The sequence below is a fragment of the Helianthus annuus genome, chromosome 1 (genome assembly GCF_002127325.2).
Source record: "Helianthus annuus cultivar XRQ/B chromosome 1, HanXRQr2.0-SUNRISE, whole genome shotgun sequence".
Lineage (NCBI taxonomy): Eukaryota > Viridiplantae > Streptophyta > Magnoliopsida > Asterales > Asteraceae > Helianthus > Helianthus annuus.
This window is the reverse complement of record NC_035433.2, coordinates 28809553-28816256: the sequence shown is the minus strand read 5'-3', so window position 1 is coordinate 28816256 and position 6704 is coordinate 28809553.

The window sequence follows — 6704 nt, the reverse complement described above, 5'->3', positions numbered from 1 at the left end:
AGATCCAGTGTTTTGGAAAGAAAAAATAAAGTCCGGTTACAAGCCACCACCACATTATCAAGAATACTACTATAAACCCGAATTGCCACATTTCTCAAGTTACCGGGAGGAGGAGTATGATGATTATTATAATGAATACCCTCAACCGGCATACGAGGAACCTCAAGACTCAATAAGTTCCAAGCTCGATGCCATCATGAATGCTCTTACCAACTCACATCATGAACTTAAAACTGAAATGCGGAATTCAAATCAAGAAATTAAAATTGAAATGAAGAAAGAGTTTGAAGTAAGAGATAAAGCTCATGAATCCTTGGCAAAGAAAGTGGGTCAACTCGCCGAAGAATTAGCCCAAATTAAACGCGAGCGGGAGGTTTTGGCTAATGGTACAATGGTGGATGGTGATGTGGTGGAAGAGGTTAGAGATCTTTCGGAGCAAGAAGTTGAATGTTTGAACCGAGCGGAAGACATGACACCGCAAGACAAATCGGATTCGAAAGAAGCTCACATTCATATTCACCCTTCTCCCAAACTTATCACTCCAACCAACAAAGTTGGGGATGCGGTTTCGGGCATAAGGATTCGAAGGGTGGCGTTGCAAGACATTGGCCAATTCGTCAAGAAACGACCCCAAAGTAGCTTAATACGCATGCCGCGTAAAATAAAAATAGAATGGATCCGACATGCCAAATACCGAGCGTATGTAGGCAACTCGGTAGGAAAATGTGCACTTCGACCACCATGAGAGGTAAATTAGGTATTATTGTTGTAGAGTTTGTACTAGTATTCGTTTATTTTATTTTTTTTAGTTAAATGAACGTTGTGGGTGTGTTCCCTATATAACCCTCACGAGACCTACTCGTCCTCCCGAGCTATCGGGTGGTTTAAAAGGGCTTGTTGCATGAGCTAAATGCAACCGTGATTCCTACGAAAGTGAGTTAGGCTTTTTGTTATTGTAAATTATTTTTCCACATAAAGTCAAAGGTACAATAATGTATGGCTTGGTAATAATTTCATAAAAGTGGTAGAACTAGGTAACTAACAAATTTTGATGGTTGTGAGAAGCATGCTTCTACACAAGGGTTAAGATTTGTAGGTACGCTATGTTCGTGAGACGACCGCTTGATTGAAAAGATGAAGAGCACACGAGGAACTAATGAAAAAACCAGGTGCATACGTTTCTTTTTTTTTACCTTTGATTTTTAGTTAGCAAATAAGTGGATTGTATTTTGTATTTTATTTTCCGGGGTGTAATTGTGGGGAGGTTAGCCGTGTCACATCCCTTGTGCTTTACAAACTCTAGTTCTTACACATTGAGGACAATATGTACCTCAAGTGTGGGGATGGGGGAGAAGTAAAAATTTTCGATTTTGACCCGTTCATTTAAATACTACACATTGAGGACAATGTTTACCTCAAGTGTGGGGATGGGGGAAAATTTCAAAAAATTTTCAAAAATGTCTTGTTTCCAAAGCAATCTCAAAAGCACAAGTCAACGAGGGATGTCACAAACCATTTGGTCTTTTGTCATGGTCAAGTTCAAATTAAATAGCATATCGGGTATTTAGTGGGTGGTTATTTGAGAATAATTCGCCTAAGGAACTAGCAATGTATGCATATCACATATCATACCCTTATACGTGAGGTTTGAGCCCTTTATACATCATAGATTCACATTCACATGTTTCTTTGTTTGAGTGGGCCATTAGTCACGTATTGTAGAACTTGCAACTTTTGATACATTCGAGACTATAGACCGAGTACAAGCACGAGAATGATTAAGGCATTAGGTAAACCTTTTCCTTTTAAACCATTTATCTATCCTTACCCAAACAAGTCCCCTAGTCGCCTAATTTGAGCCTAAACCTTTCATTTGACAACCCACTTAGCCCATAACCGTAAGCCTTTTCTTTTTAAACCCGTGTGATGAAAATTCGATTATAGGAATTTAAGTTTGTATAGTTGTGATTCATTTGTAAAAAAAAAAAAAAAAAAAAAAAATCAGAAAATGTTGCGAAAAAGAATGAAAAAGCAGTGAGAAAAACACAAAAGGATGTGCTAGTAGTTTGTTGAATAAAAGGCGAAAGTTTTTGCCCATTGTGGATGTTTATAGTTTGCTTTTGTTTAGGATAGTCTTTTGTAATAAAATTCGAATTTTTCATCACCATAGCCACTTAAAAATATCCTATTCCTACCCTTCGCCTAGCCCCGTTACAACCCTTTAAAGAGCTTTTGACTTGTGCTTAGTATTCGTGTTCGGTGGTGGAGAATGATTGAGTTGCAAGCATATGCGGTTACGTGTTCTAATCGGTTTTGAGTGATTACTTAAAAGTGTTAATTCATTATCTAATTAGCCAAATTTTAAACCGAGTGGAGAGAACATTGTGAGGGATGTGCATGATTTATTGGTTTCAAGGGCGAGTTAATCTTGGATAACCATTTTATATGTGATTATTCACTTTACTGTTAGATATTTCGTAAATTGTAAAAAGTTTGAACCGGGTATGACTTTAGACCTTAACTTACGTCTCAAGAATGGGAAGTGTGTTTTTCGTGCGACCCACGTGAAAGTGAAAAACAGATTTGCTTGAGGGCAAGCAAAAGACAAGTGTGAGGATGTGATGGGTTGGTAAAATTCCATAGCTTAATGGTTTTAATTTCGGTTAATTACACGAAGTTACTTTCTAGAATACACTACTTTGATATGGTTTGTGTTTTGCAGGCATTGACAGGTTTAAGGTGCATTTTGGAGATTTACTGAAGCTTTGGGTGGATGCTAGAGAGAACATAATTGAAGAAAATGCAAAAAGAGGCAAAACTGAGCCGAACTCTGCGCCAGAAACAGTCCAAACTTCATTTTGGCTTATCTTGAGCTAGAAAATGAGTTTCGGGGCTTATAATATATGCATTTGGGGTAGCTCGACGAGACGAATCAAAATATAAGGTTTTGAAAGGCCAGAAATTGACGCATTATCTGCTGCACACCAGCTGATTAGTAAAAACGGGATTTTTTTAGAGAAAAGTCAATTTTGGAAAAATGGGAGTTACACTTTATTATTACTTCAACTCCCATTCATTTGAAAAGAAAAAAAACACTATCTAACACATCTCTTTCATCTCTAACCCACACCTAACATCATCACCATTCAAACCCTAACTTCCACCATTCCTGAAGACTCAAGGTCATGGCTCCGTGCTCGTGTTCATCGCCCGGTGATCGCGTCCATCCAACCATGAGCGGCTAGTCTCTTCGGTTTCACCCCGGTGTAGATTATTGTAAGAATTCTAGGGTTTATGCATTCGTATTTGATTTGATTTTGTGACAAATTGTTTAGTATTTGAAACCTTCGATAACTGTCTTGCATTTGTTTCGAATTCGTAAATTGTCGAACGATGTTAAAAGTTATGACTTTGCGAAATGGTTATGTGCACTTATGCCTTATCGTAGGTTAGGATTTACATGCCTGAGGTAACGAAGTGCATTACGGTCCATTGTCTATGACGTCGATAGCAATTGGCACCTAAGCTTCGTGATAGTAATCCGTTAATCACTATATGCAATTGAATCAAGTTAAAACATGTAGGAACCCTAGGTCTTGAAATAATCGAACCGGGTGTGGAACTTGTCTCTAATTTATTGTTTTAGTCATTTAGTAATTTAGTTGCAATTTTAGTTAATCACAAGTGTTTTAGATAATACCAATTGTCGGGTCACTCCGATTTATTTTCCAACTCAATAAACTTATAAAAAAATTAGCAATCTTCATAGTCACATTGTACATTTTTGTAAATAGTCTAACTAGTCGAACAGGTCGTGCAATACTGACCACAAGCTCTTTGTGGATTCGATACCCAACTTACCCTAGCTACCTAGGTTTAATTGGGTTTTTGACTGATCGGGACGACACGGTCACGTCAACGTATCAGACTCGGACTTTGACTCGGGTTGGACTCCGTTTTTGACTCCTCATTGTCTTCTTTATCCAACACCTGATCGACCATACTTTTTATCAACTTTGACTCATGATCAGTGTCAGACGATGTGTACGTGACATCAATATTTTCCGGTAAGTTATCTGACGGCCCAGACTCCCATTGTAAGTTAATTTCCTTTTTGACTCTTTCGGAATTTGGATTTCGAGGCGAATATCCATTTTCGACCAGGGGCGGACATCTATTGTAGACAACACTTGGTTTCTTACCAGAAATTTTCACTTCATCCTCGTCTTTTCTCACGGACTTCTTTTCTTCCGAAATCTTTTCTTCTTCAAAAGTCTTCATTTTTTCCACAATCGGATAAATCCTGTCAACAACAAAAGTAGAACATGAGTAACTTTTTAATAAATTGTTAACTCGTTCAGTTTCAATTCTTTGTGTTGCCAACTTCAATTCCAACTCAGCACACTTCTTTGTGTAGAAGTTGACATCATCAAGCTGTCTTATGTAAACTCCTTTGAGTGTATTCATTGCTACAGCTTGTTCACTGTTCGACTCAGTGTACTTGTTAATCTCTCTGTTCATTGTATCATAAGATTCTTTCAATCTCTTTATATTGTGTAGCAACTCATTGTTTTGCTTGATTAAAGAATCACAGTTCATACACTTCTCTGGAACTTTGATAGCTTCAGCATCAACTTTGATTTCAAATTCCGGAACATCTTTGACTGTTCTTTTTGCTTGGAAAAACTCAGCTCTTTTCTTTTTCTCGGCTTCAGCTTCAGCTTTTAATCTTTCTTCTTCTTCCTCCTCTTCTTCAATTTTTCTCCATTTTTCTTCTTCAGCTTCCCTGACCTTCCTGTATTTTGCAGCCTAATACTCATCATAAGCATTAGCAACAAAGGCTTTAACATTTGACATCTCTTTGGACATCTCTTTGGCCATGAATTCTTGGTCTGGGCAAAAATTGTCCCAACTAAAACCTTCAGCCAATTTTTCATCGTCTTGATCTGCTAAACACACTTTGCTATCTGTTCGAATGTATTTATTCCAACTGAAACCATCATACTTGCCCTGATTAACCAGACATGCTCTCTTTGAATCTTCAATCACATTTCTTCCATGTGCAGTTTGTGCCTGATGCGGTGCTTGTTGTTGTTGTTGATACAGCTGTGGTGTGACTTGATGATAAATCGCCTTTTTTGTGATAATCGTTGTTTCCGAAGGGATTTTGAGCTCCACTCGCTTCTCGATTTGTGCACTCTCTCTTGAAATGCCCCTTTTCCCTGCAACAAAAACAAGTAACTTTAGACTTATCAAAACCTAACATTGAAACATGTGCCTCGCGAAAATCATCTCTGCCTGTAATTTGTTTGAATTTTTCAGCCCGTCTCAACACACTAGCCATGCACCATTTTATATCCATCAGTTCCATTTCCTCTGCATCAATTTGATCGTAATCCTCTTTCGTAAGCATTGGATTTCCGATCCTCCCTGCAACTAATCCTCCATAGGATTCAAGCACGGTCACCAACAAAGACATGTGGCTTTTAGCAACTTCCTCAGTATAATTTTGATCATTTTCAAGCTTTAAAGAAATGTTGCATTGAAGAACTTTGCCACTCTTTGTCGTACAAAATTGTGGATCATATGTTGGAAATGAAGAAAATCCTGTTGTGCTGCTTGATCCCTGAGATGAACTTTCAGAAGAACCTTTTGCATTATAAGTAGTTTCAACCTTTGGAGACAGATTTGTCTTTTCACTAACACCATTCTTAAAATACAAACCAATATCCTGTTCTCCATCATAGTTCTTCATCCTAGCAATCTTCCTCTGCTCCATCTCTTGAGCTTCCAGATGTTTGATGAACTCACCTAGTGTTAGCTTTTTATACTCTTTTCTATTATTTCTCAACATCATCAGATAAGTTCCCCAAATATCATGTGGTAACGCATCAGCAAGTTTCTCAATCAGCTCATCAGTATCCTTTTTGATCCCCAATTTCGTCATATTTCTCACCAAGTTACAATATCTCTCAATAATTTGCTTGGTGTTTTCAGATTTCAACCCACGAAATAGATCAAATTCTTTCTTCATGAGTGACATCTTGTTTTTAAGCATATCATCACTTCCTATAGATTTTGCTTCCAATTCGGTCCAAATTGAATATGCACTTCCATCATGTTGTAGTAAAATCAAAATGTCCTCTTTAATTGCTTGCTGTAGCAGACTCACCATCAATTTCTCATCTCTATACTTCTTTTTCTCCTCAGCACTCATTTCTCTGATTGTTGACTGAATACCATTCCTTGTGGGCATTTCATATGGGACTTCAGTGTGTTCCCAAGCATCCAAGTGATAAGCTTCAACCCAATTGCCAAAACGTTTGGACCAACCATTGTAATCATCAATATCCAAGAGCTTTGGTGGTTTCTGTGATGTCCCCGTTTCATTCTCAAGTAATGTACTCTGAGTGATAGTTATTGGACCAGCAAAGGCGTTATAAAACTCGTTATCCATGTTCCAATTATCAAAAATTCACAACTGTTCAATTTCAAGCGAAACAGCAAAACTACAGTTTCAAGCAAGATCAGTTTTGGAGCGGAATCAACAATAATTGTTCAAGAGAAATCAGAATTTGGAGCGGAATCACCAAATTCTGTTCAAGCGAGATCACCAATGTCGGTTCAAGCGAAATCTACTGAATATTCAACTGAAGCGGAATCAGGTTATCTTTCCAACGGAACCTTTGTTTCGAGCGGAATTA